Source organism: Macrobrachium nipponense, chromosome 40, assembly GCF_015104395.2.
Source record: "Macrobrachium nipponense isolate FS-2020 chromosome 40, ASM1510439v2, whole genome shotgun sequence".
In the NCBI taxonomy this organism is placed as follows: domain Eukaryota; kingdom Metazoa; phylum Arthropoda; class Malacostraca; order Decapoda; family Palaemonidae; genus Macrobrachium; species Macrobrachium nipponense.
Window position 1 is genome coordinate 16,658,034 of NC_061101.1, and position 12,973 is coordinate 16,671,006.

The 12,973-nt window shown below is 35.8% G+C and overlaps 1 long non-coding RNA gene across 1 annotated transcript in view; it reads right to left on the bottom strand.

The window, feature by feature from the left end:
- Nucleotides 1-11,347: 11,347 nt before the first annotated feature.
- The window catches only part of LOC135212307 (uncharacterized), a 91,108-nt gene continuing 89,482 nt past the window's right edge, over nt 11,348-12,973 (bottom strand). Inside the window, exon 3 of the long non-coding RNA XR_010313856.1 lies at nt 11,348-12,381. This is a non-coding gene — a long non-coding RNA (uncharacterized LOC135212307). The remainder of the gene's footprint in view (nt 12,382-12,973) is intronic.

Sequence of the window (12,973 nt, forward strand, 5' to 3'; positions counted from 1 at the left end):
TTATTCGTAGTTATTGAAAGGGGCTGCTCTTGGTACTATATAAGTATTAAAGAAAGGTAAATGTACATGGTGTTTTTCTTTCACTTTGAATACCTTGAATTATTTGCTTTGGTAATGTTAAGTAAGTGTTTTTAAGGTTCCTTGATGCAGTAGCATATCTATGCAAAACAGCGCCCATGGCAAAGTTTAATTGTGCGCCACTTTTTAATAATTTAAACATTAGATATAAGCAAACTTTTTACGAAAGATAAACCATGAAGAAATAAATAATAAGAATACACATATATAAATATAGAATATATATATTATTTATATATATTAGATAAGAAATTAAAACATGCATAAAATAGAAAATAAATAAATAAAAATAAAAAATAAATTAATAAAAAAAATAATCAAAAATAAATAAATAATAAATAAATATAAAAAAAATAAATGAAATTCAATAAATAAAAATAATGAAATAAAAAAATATAGAAAATAAAAATAAAAAATAAGAAATAAAAAAAAATAATGAAATAAATATTTAAATACAAAATATAAATAAAAATAAACAAATAGAAATAAATTAATAAAAATAACTCAATACAAAATAAATGAAAATAAATATATAAATATAAAATAAATAAAAATAAATAAATTTATAAAAATAAATAATTGAATATAAATAAATGGATAAATTTAATACATGTACATAAATAAATTAAAAAGAAATAAAAATAAAGAAATTAAAATAAGAATAAAAAAAATCAACTAATTAAAATATGTAAATAAAATAAAATGAATAAATGAATTAAAATAAATATATAGAAATAAACGAATTATAAAGTAAATAAATCAAAATAAGTATAAAATAAAAATTAATTAATTAAAATAAGGAAATAAATGAATAAATAAATAACAATAAATACATAAAAATAAATATATAAGAATAAATAAATAAATAAATATAAAATAAATAAAAATAAATAAATAAAAATAATGGAATAAATAAAAATAAATGCATAGAAAATAAGAATAAAAATAAATAAAAATAAATGAAGAGAAAATAAAAAATAAAATTAAAAATGAAATAAATAAAATATTTAAATAAAAAATAAAACAAATAAAAATAAAAATAAATACAAATAAATAAAAATAAATAAATAAAAAATAAATAAATATAAATAAATTAATAAATATAAAATAATGAAAAATCAATAAAAAATAAAAAAAAAATTTAAAAATGATATTGTTAAACTACAATAAAGTTTTGTACATACTTACCTGGCAGATATATACTTAGCTATAGTCTCCGACATTCCCGACAGAATTTCAAATCTCGCGGCACACGCGACAGGTAGGTCAGGTGGTCTACCTTACCGCCGCTGGGTGGCGGGTGTACGAACCAATCCCCCTTGCTTGTCAGATTTTTCTCTTCCACCTGTCTCCTGAGGGGAGGCTGGGTGGGCCATTAATCGTATATATCTGCCAGGTAAGTATGTACAAAACTTTATTGTAGTTTAACTATCATTTTTGTACATGAACTTTCCTGTCAGATATATACTTAGCTGATTGGCACCCTTGGTGGAGGGTAAGAGACAGCTAAATAATACAGGTAAGAAGGGAAACAACTAATGTTGTAGGATATAAAAACCTTGGTTCTCACCTTTTCAGGCTGAAGACTTCATAGATACTGTCTCTGAGTCTGCATTGCCTGGAGAGCTACAGCTAGGACATGACCTGTTGCTGAAAGACTCTCGGATCTACCAATGGGATATGTGATCCCCTTCTGTGGTAGAATCCAAGTCGGATCTTGTTAAAGGGAACTTGCCCGCTTACATAACAGATCCTTACCACTACCTCTGCAAGGAGCCAAAACCCACCAGACCACCTAACCAAAATACAAATGGTTAATACTACGACAAAAAGAGGTGCCTCCTGCAACCTCTTTCAAACAACCAAAAACACAAATACAAAATATAGGGTAACATAACAAAATTTTAAAAAGGATAAGTTTCAGCTCCCTGCCCCAGCACCGAATCCGCCGATACGAAAGGGCCCAAGGCGAAGCATTTATCATACGTGATTTTTACATCACGTAGGTAGTGGTTTGCGAAAACCGACTGGCATCTCCAAAAAGTCGCCTCCATCAGGTTCCGCACAGACATATTTTTCTTGAATGCAAGTGAAGTTGCGATGGCTTTCTCACCTGTGCTTTCACTTTCGTAGTTTAAAATGCTCTTCCTTGCAGGCAACATGTGCCTCTGTAATAAGACTTCTCAGGAAGAAGGAAAGAGCATTCTTCGACATGGGCCGAGAGGGGTCCTTCACGGAGCACCAAAGCACATCTTGATTAGCCTTAAGTTGCTCCTTCCTCTTAAGGTAATACTTCACAATTCTCATAGGGCAAAGAGTTCTTTCAGGCTCTTCCCCTACCAGAAAAGATAACCCACGAACTTCAAAGCTCCTGGGCCAAGGACGTGATGGGTTTTCATTCTTAGCGAGAAACCCTGGAAGAAACGAACACACCATCGATTCTTCCTTAAACCCGACATTGCCCTCAATAGCTTGGAGCTCACTCACCCTCTTAGCTGTTGCAAGGGCCATAAGGAAGAGAGCCTTCTTCGTCAGGTCCTTGAAAGAGGCTAAGCCAGGAGGTTCGAATCTAGACGATCCAAGGAATTGTAGCACTACGTCTAGATTCCAGTTCGGTACAATATGAGAATGTTTAAAGGCTTCAAATGATCTAATAAGATCATGCAGGTCCTTATCCTCGGAGATATTTAAGCCTCTATGCCGAAATACCGCCGCCAACATACTGCGGTATCCCTTAATAGTTGACACAACAAGATGACACTCTTCTTTGAGAAAAATTAGGAAATCCGCAATCTGGGTCACAGAGGTACTGGAAGAGGAAACGTTCTTCCTCTTGCACCATCGTCTAAAGACATCCCACTTTGACTGGTATACACGTAAGGTGGAAGGTCTCCTCGCTCTTGCGATTGCTTTAGCAGCTGTTGTTGAAAAGCCTTTCGCTCTGACCAGACTTTGGACAGTCTGAAGCCAGTCAGACTGAGAGCAAGGAGATTTTTGCGATACCTGTCGAAGTGGGGCTGTCTGAGTAGATCGCTCATTAGCGGGAGCGATCTTGGAAGGTCCACTAACCATTCCAGTACCTCTGTGAACCATTCTTGGGCCGGCCAAAAGGGAGCGATTAAGATCATTCTCGTTGAATCGGACTCTACGAATTTTTTGATACTTAGCCCCAGAATCTTGAAGGGGGGGAAACGTGTAGACGTCGAGTCCGCTCCAGTCTAGTAGAAGAGCATCTATTGCTAATGCCTCTGGATCTGAGATCGGAGAGCAGTAAGGATCCAGTCTCTTGTTTTTCGATGTGGCAAAGAGGTCTATGTGTGGCCTGCCCCACAACTTCCACAAGCTCTGGCATACATCCAAATGAAGGGTCCACTCTGTGGGAAGGACCTGATCTTTCCTGCTGAGGAGATTTGCTCTTACATTCCTTTCTCCTTGCACGAACCTGGTGAGAAGCTTGATTCCCCTTTCTTCTGTCCACAGAAGATCTCTTGCTGTCTTGTACAGGGAGAAGGAATGCGTCCCCCCCTGTTTTCTGATATATGCCAGAGCTGTAGTGTTGTCCGCGTTGACCTGCACTACCGATCTTCTGACTTTGGGCTCGAAAGCTCTCAGAGCCAACCACACAGCCATCAACTCCTTTCTGTTGATGTGCCAGGCTACCTGGTCCCCCACCCAGGTACCTGACACCTCGCTGGTTCCCAGAGTCGCCCCCCAACCCGTGTCCGACGCGTCGGAGAACAACACCAGGTTGGGGCTCTGGGATTGAAGAGACAGTCCCTTCGCAAAGAGGTTGGGGTCTGTCCACCATGTGAGATGTTTCTTGACTTCCTGGGATAACGACAGGGAGAACGTCAAATCCTGAGAACGACGACTCCAATTCCGATGAAGAAAGAATTGGAGCGGTCTCAGGTGCAACCTTCCTAGGGAAACGAATTGCTCCAGCGAGGAGAGCATCCCCAGCAGACTCATCCACTCCCTCGCTGTGCATACTTCTTTCCCTAAGAAGGTTGTTACTCTCTTGAATCCTCGGGCTATCCTTTCCTGAGAGGGGAAAAGCCTGAAAACTCAGAGAGTTCATCCGTATCCCGAGATACACACACTCTTGTTCGGGAATTAGTGACGACTTCTTGAAATTGACAAGAAGTCCCAACGCCTTCGTCAATTCTAGTGTTACTTGCAAGTCCTTCAAACAACGATCTTCTGACTTGGCCCTTATCAGCCAATCGTCGAGGTACATGGATATCCTCACCCCCTTCAAATGAAGCCATTGCGCTACGTTTCTCAAGATCCCCGTGAACACTTGAGGGGCCGTCGAGAGGCCGAAACACAGAGCCCTGAACTGAAAAATTTTCCCCCCCCATCATGAATCTGAGAAACTTCCTCAAGGAAGGATGAATCGGTACGTGGAAGTAAGCATCCTGCAAATCCAAGGAAACCATCCAGTCCCCTGGACGAAGTGCTGCCAGCACTGACGAAGGTGTTTCCATCGTGAACTTCTTCTTTTCGACGAAGAAGTTCAGGGCGCTTACATCCAACACCGGTCTCCATCCCCCTGAGGACTTCGGAACTAGGAAAAGGCGGTTGTAGAAGCCTGATGAATGATGGTCTGTCACTAGTTAGATAGCCTCCTTCTCCAGCATCTGTTCTACTGCTAGATGGAGAGCTTGATTCATGATGGGGTCTCTGTACCTGGCCGTCAACTCCCTTGGGGTGGTCGTCAAGGGAGGTTTTGCGATGAAAGGGATGAGGTAACCTCTCCTCAAAATTGAAAGGGTCCAAGGATCCGCCCCTTTCTGGGCCCAGACTTCCGCAAATCCTAAGAGTCTGGCGCCCACCGTTGTCTGAAGGACTTGTAAGTTATTTGGGGGCTTTGACTGACTTGGCGAAAGTCTTACCTCTTCTTGAAGGTCTACGACCTCTAAACGTAGGGGTTCTGGAGGAAGAAGCCCCTCAAAAGGGCTCTCGAGTACTTGACTTCTTCTTAGCCTTGGTAGGGAAGGAAGGGCGAGGTTTTCTTGCCGACTGTGCCAAAAAGTCCTGGGTGGCTTTAGCCGAAAGCGATCTTGAGATGTCCTGAACAAGGTGTTTAGGGAATAACTGAGCGGACAGAGGAGCAAACAGCAAAGAAGACCTCTGTGCGTGGGAGACTGACTTCGTTAAGAAGGAACAATATACGGACCTCTTCTTTACGATCCCGGCCCCATACAGGGAGGCGATTTCACTCGCTCCGTCTCTTACAGACTTGTCCATGCAAGACAAAAAGCACACAAGATCCTCCGGAGAAAAAGACTCTGGCACTTCTATCTTCTTGGCCAGGACTCCCAACGACCAATCAAGGAAGTTAAAGACCTCCAGTACTAAACATGCCTTTCAGCATGTGGTCTACTTCATTCATTGCCCAAGTCGTCTTCGCAGAGTTAAGGGCAGCTCTCCTTGTGGAGTCTACCAGAGCCGAAAAATCAGAATCAGCTGAAGACGGTAGACCCAAACCCAAGGACTCTCCTGTTTCGTACCAGAAACCAGCGCATCCTGATAACTTCGAAGGAGGGAAAGCGAACATCGTTTTCCCCGCTTCTTCTTTGGAAGCCATCCAGGAACCAAAACTCCTCAGTGCCTTCTTCATCGAAAGGGTCGGCTTCATCCTCACACAAGAAGAACCCTTCGTTGTCTTCGCTGTAGAAAAAAGTGAGTGAGGAGAAGGAGGAGCCGTAGGAGTAAGGGAATCCCCAAATACTTGCAAGAGAAGCTCAGTAAGCTTCTTGTAACAAGACACAGCTGCAGAAGTGTTTGGTTCCTCATCCGAACCGTCTAGGACGTCTTGTCGAGGAGAGCGCGGAAGATCCTTAGGTGACGAAGGGGTCCTAGTAGGAGCTGAGCAAGAGGTTGGAGAAAGCCCTCTCGTAGAAGAGCTCAAATCCACCGGAGAACGACGAGAAGATCTGGATAGTCTGCAATGAGACTCCCTCTTCGAGGTAGACGAAAACTCAGCAGAAGGAGAGGTAGGGCTCCTACCCCGAGAATACCTGGATACATCCACAGGGCGCTTACGAGGAGGCGAGCGCCTACCAGAAACTGTGCGCCTATCCTGAGGCGAGCGGCTGCCAGGAGAAGAGCGCCTATCGGGAGCAGAGCGCTTGCGCGGCTCTCGATTCTTGTCTAGTTGAGTACGATCAACAGAAGTTCGACTGGAAGGAGAAATGCGCCTACTAGGAGAAGGCTGTTTGCGAGACTCTTGATGTCTGACAAGTGGATAACAATCAGGAGAAGGGCGCTTCAAAGCTAACGAGTAGTGCATCTAGAAGAGGGAGAGCGCCTACTCGGAGAAGGGCGCTTGAAAGACTCTTGTTGTCTGCCCCGAGGAGAATAATCAGGAGTAGGACGCCTCGAAAGAGACGAGCGCCTACTAGGAGATCGACGTGCAGTAGGCTCTTGGCGCCTACCTTGCGGGGAGCGGCTACCAGCTGACGCCTATCAGGCGCACGGCTCCTACCAGACTCTTGACGTCTGTAGGGAGAGAAGTCACGATCAGGAGAAAAACGTCCACTCAAAGCACGATCCGAAACTCGAGGAGAACGACATCCTGAAGAAGAACGCCTACTTGTAGAAGGGCGCCTTCTAGGTTCTTGAAGCTGCTAAGGAGAAGTCCCACGCGATGGAGTCGAAGAAATAGCGTGATGTGCAGGCAAAGAGCGCTTACCGGAAGCGGGAATCCAATCTGGAGAAAAAACTTTTTTCTCCACAGAGCGTCCGACCGATGTTTGGCGCCTTGAAGCCGAAAGAGAGCCAGGAGAGCGGGGGCGCTCGTGTGAGCCCCTACCTTCATACGAAAACTCCCCATATGAAGGAGACCGCCTAAAAAGAGGAGAACGATCCTCTGAAGAGCGGCGCCTAGATCTCTTGATCGGAAGAGAAACGTCCTTCTTCCTACGTGATCTAAAGGCTAGAGAGTCTGCCAGCGCCGTGATCTGAGCCTGGAGTCCCGCAAGGACTCTAGTAGGAGAATCTTGCTGTTCTTCTTCGGAACCAGGCGCAGAACGAGGGGCGCGAGAAGAAGAACGATCACAGGATCTCTTGGGTTTCTTCGCCTCCAACGACAATTCTTCTGGGAAAACTTCCGGACTAGAAGCCAAAGGACTGCAGGGAGCCTTCCAAGCCCTCTTCAACGGGCGCGACGCATCCGGGGAGTTCCAACCTCTCTTCGGAGAGGGAGACGACGAAGAGGAGAAGCATTGACGTAGGATCTCCTTCTTGTAGCGATCCGAGGCAGCCTGGGAGCGTACTTCAGGACCTGCCGAGGGGACGCCTGACCGGTGGGGGTTCTCCCTAGCCCTCTTGCGGCTTTCGACTTTCCTACTCCACTGGAACTGGGAGTCTGGAAGAGGTCTAGGCCTAGAGGCACTAAGGAGCCGGTCAGACGCACCCTCCACAACACTGGGGACACTGCACTGATCACTAACACTCTCCTTACCTTCCAACTGATGAATCTTCTGATCCATAGATAGAATCGTGGCTCTTGAAGCCGCCGTCTCCGAAGACGAATCTTCGGCTTCAGTGCGGGGAGCAGGGGCTGCAACTTGGGGAGAAGGTTCTACTTCTACATTAGTATTAGGATCCACATCCAACTCACTCATTCTAGACCTACTAGAACTTCTAGAGGAAGCCTTACGTACTCTATCACGTTCCAACTTCCTAACATAAGAGAGAGCGCCTTATATTCGTCTTTCATTCAGCACCTTACATTCACTACAAGGGTTAGCAAAAGAACATTCATTCCCCCGGCATTTCATGCAAACCGTGTGAGGGTCAACCGAAGCTTTCGGCAACCTCACCTTACATCCTTCAATCACACAAACCCTAAACAAAACAGAAGTTTTAGCTACTGAATCCAGGTCAGACATTGTTAAAGAAAATCCAAATCAAAATCAAAACGGTCCACAATTAGCGTATACCAAGCCAAACAGAGCGAATACATCACCAAAAGAAGTCCAAATTAACTCCAGGCAAGAGAGAAACGAAAAACTATCGAGAGGAACCGACAACAGTTGTTATCGTTCCCGCGACAGAGAAAAATCTGACAAGCAAGGGGGATTGGTTCGTACACCCGCCACCCAGCGGCGGTAAAGTAGACCACCTGACCTACCTGTCGCGTGTGCCGCGAGATTTGAAATTCTGTCGGGAACGTCGGAGACTATAGCTAAGTATATATCTGACAGGAAAGTTCATGTACAAAAATTAAAAATAAATAAATATAAAATGGATTAACATATAATTTATATAAAAGAAAATAAATCAATAAAATGAAAATGAATAAATATAAATAAAAAATAAATAACGTTAAAAACTAATAAATAAAGGAAATATATATATATATATATATATATATATATATATATATATATATATATATATATATATATATATATATATATATATACGTATAATAAATTTATGTAAAACAATCAATATAAAATAAGTAGATTTAAAATAAAAATCTTATAAAATAAATAAAAGAGAAAAAATAGAAATATAAAAATAATAAAAGGAAAAAAAAATAGATAAAATTAAAAATATATAGATAAATATACATAACATAAATAGAAAAAATCAATAAACAAAAATAAAATATAAAAGTAAGTAAATAATAAAGTAAATAAATGAATAATATAAAGAAAAATGAATAAAAAAATAAAAAAACATAATAAAAATAAATAAATAAGATAAATAAATATAAAAGAGATAATAATAAACAAAAATATATATATTTAGTATTAAATAAATATATAAGTAATAATATGAAAGAAATAAATAGAAAATAAATATAAGTAAATAAATAAGACAAAAACTAATAAATATAACATGAATAACAAAAAATAAATAAATAAAATAAATAAATTAAAATGATTTAATAATTTAAAATGAATAAATACATTAAAATATAAATAAATAAATAAGTAATAAATAAAAGTAAATTAATAAGTAAAATAAATAAATATAATAAATAAATATGAAAATAAATAAGTATAAGATATATAAGTCTTATTGAAAGATATTGCTGCATCAGCTGCATTCAACTTGTAAATAGTCTTCTCTATTTTTCTAATAATAGCTTTCTCTCTGCTATTACAACTGGCGAGTATTGCGCCGATATTACTCATCAGGAGAAGTGTCTTGAAGAAAACTTCCTTCAACCAATGGCGGGAGCGCATTGCGCCACCGGCCAATGAAAACGCAGCTAGCGGTTGAACCCCTGCTGACCTGCCGCTATATATTGAGTAGATCTTGACAGCACCAACAGTCTGCTCCAATCCACTGCCGTGATTATGCTCGGATGATACCGAGAGAAATGTTGGCCACTATATTAACTTATATTTTGACCTATTTGTTCATTTACTGTAACAAATAAATAAATTTGTAACAATTATCCCTGAAATTGACTGCTCCTGATGAGTAATATCGGCGCAATACTCGCCAGTTGTAATAGCAGAGAGAAAGCTATTATTAGAAAAATAGAGAAGACTATTTACAAGTTGAATGCAGCTGATGCAGCAATATCTTTCAATAAGACTTGTTTGAAAGAGGGTCTCCTTCCAATATATAAGATATATAAATATATAATAAATAAACACGAAATAAACGAAAATTTAAAATAAAAATAAATAAAAATAGATAAGAAAAATAAAAATAAATAAATAAAAATACATAAATAAAAATAAGTAAATAAAAATAAATAAAAAATAATAAATATATAAATATAATTACATAAAAACTAAATATAAAATAAATAAATATAATATAAACCAATAAATAAATAAAACTAAGTAAAAAATAAAATATAAATAATAAAAATGCAAATGAATAAATATAAAAATTATTATAACATAAATAAATACAAAATGAATAAAAAAATATAAATAAAATCTATAAATATTAAATGAATAAATAAAAATTAAGAAAAATAAAAATAAATTGCAAAATTAAAAATATCAAAATAAATAACAAATAAAAATAATAAATAAATAAATAAAATAAATAGATAAAAATAAATAAAATAAATATAGAATAAATAAAAAAATAAATAAAATAAACAAAATAGTAAATAAAATAAAAAATAAACAATAGAAATAAATAAATAAACAAAAATAAATAAAATATATAAAAAAATACAAAAAATATAAATAACTACTTATAAAATAAATAAAAGTAAATAAAAATAAATGAATAAATAAAAAAACAAACAAATAAAAATATATAAATGAATTAAACTAAAATAGATAAAAATATACAAATAAAAATATACAAATAAAAAAAATAAAACAAAAATAAAAAAATAAAAAATAATAATAAAAATAAATAAATAAATAAATATAAAAATTTTATAAATAAATGAAATTAAATTAAATAAATAAATAAATAAATAAAAATAAATAAAATAAAAATGAAATTAAATTAAATTTGAAATTGAAATGAAAATAAATAAAATACCTAAAAATAAATAAAACAGTAAATAAAAAATAAAAATTAAATAAAATAAATAAAAATATAAAGATAAATATATAGAAATAAATATAAAATTAAATAAATAAAAAATTAAAAATAGAAATAAAAATATTATATAAAAGGAAAAAAGAATAGATAAATAAAAAATATATACAATAAATAAATAAATAAAAATTAAAAAATAAAAATAAAAAAAAAAAAAAAAATAAAAAAAATATAAAAAAATAAAAAGAAAAAGAAAACTAAAAATAATAAATATAAATAAATAAATAAAAATAAAAAATTAATAGAACTGAAAAATAAATAAAAATAAATAAATAGATAAAAATTAGGAAATAAATAAAAAATTAAAAATGTCAATAAATCAAAATGAATAAATAAATAAGAATAAAGATAAATAAATAAAAAAAATTATAGATACAAGGGATTACCCAAGTTACCAATCACTTTTTAAATTTCTTTACCAACGCCTATGCTGGATCTAGTCAGTTTCACACAAACGCCCAACTGCCGAGACTTAAGCCATACCAGATTATATCTACCCTCGGTGGGAGAACTGTATAAAACCGGACTTCTAAACTCTCTGCCATCAGAGCACTGAACGCTACAGGAAGAAATTTCAAAATACAGTCACAATCAATTTCCTTTATATTCTTTAACAATTTGATATACAATACTAATCCAAATTATAACTATCAAGACAAATCTCTAAAAATAGTATACGTGTTCTTGAATGTTAAGAAAAACATTCAACAGCTTATGTACCCTTTTTCTGACAATTGGGGTCAACTTTGTTTGATTACAAACATTGGCAATTACAGGATGATGCGCACACAAGAATCTTTTCTTAATAATGAATCTATGGTTAAAGAATTTATTCTTTCTCAAAACCTGTTTTATCACACTTCAAAACTGAAATAGGGAAAGCGTTGCTTTGGTAACATATGGAAAAATGAGTATTTCAAATTACTTCAAATCCTCAAGTCCACCACTCTAAACCCTTCAGAGCAGGGTCACCTGTAAGTCATAAAAAGCAACAGGAAAAACATTGGATAAAACTAAATTAAAAGCAAACCTTAATACAAAGTACAAAAAAAAAAAATTAAAAACGTACACAGTTGCTCATTTTGTAAGTTGTCCTTTATGCAAAATCTTTTCGAATTACAAAATGCTAACATGTACCAAATATCTAAAGAGGTATAACAATAGATTTTAAGATTTTAATAATAGGTTCCATGATCCAAAACTAAAAATGCAATGGGAGCTTTGAAAAACCAGAAACACTAATCTACAAGTAATCATTCTACACTTTCTCTATAAAGATCAAATTGACAAACTAAATACTTAAGTTACATCATAAAAACTGACCAAATTAATATTTCAAACAACTTTTTACATCACAGTATTAGGGTGAGAAGTAACTAAACCCAGAGTGGATTAAGCTAATAAATTCAATAACCATAAAAACACAATATATGGCTTACTATTGCAAGTTAACTGATTAAGACAGTAACTCAGATCAGTTTTATACAAACCGTTGCATTTGTACAAAACATAGGTGGGACAGTGATCTACTGAAATGACTAGATTATCAGCTTAAAAAATAACTAGATAATAGTAAAATTTAGGCCAACACGCCCACTATGCAAGCCATTAGGAGCGCCTCCACCCAATCAGGGGCACCGCCCCCCCATGGGGTGGGGGAAAAGGAAACAATTATTTATTGAAGTCCTAAAGAATCTCCGGATAGCAGCAGTTTTCTTTCTTCTTTTTTCAACTAGTCTTGAATATTCATCGTATCATTCCCTGAAATGTATAAAGAGCATTAGAAAATTAAATATACTAAATTCAAATAATATCCAATGCCGTTTGAGTAGTTTCAACAAACTTTTTTTAAAGTAAATTTCCTTATACTAACTCCAACAATCTTCATGTTATTGTCCTTGTAATGAAAAGATTTGTCTTAATAATTAAACATCATTTAATTCAACAAAACTGGTTGTGATGAACTAAATACACAACAATGGAAAAATTTAGTTTTACTGTATTTTTGTTACTATAATAAACCACATTCCAACACGCAGGTCCTCGGCAAGATCTGACCAAGAAAAAATATTTATACTGAAAATAATGAAAAATTATAAGATTTTAATAATAATGTATTAGGGAACTACGGACAGGTAAATGCAACTTTTACGCAAATAGCACAAACTTATGCTTAAAAAAAAAAAGAATAAAAGAGGCTCACTGCCAATAAACGAAAATAGACTAAACTGAAATCAATCCGTAGGAACAACAGAGACGGGAAAAGTATGAGTCACTGAAACCAACTCATGGCGTAGAACTTCAAAAGTGAAAAAAAGAAAAAATAATACTGGATAAATCCAGCAAACTTATA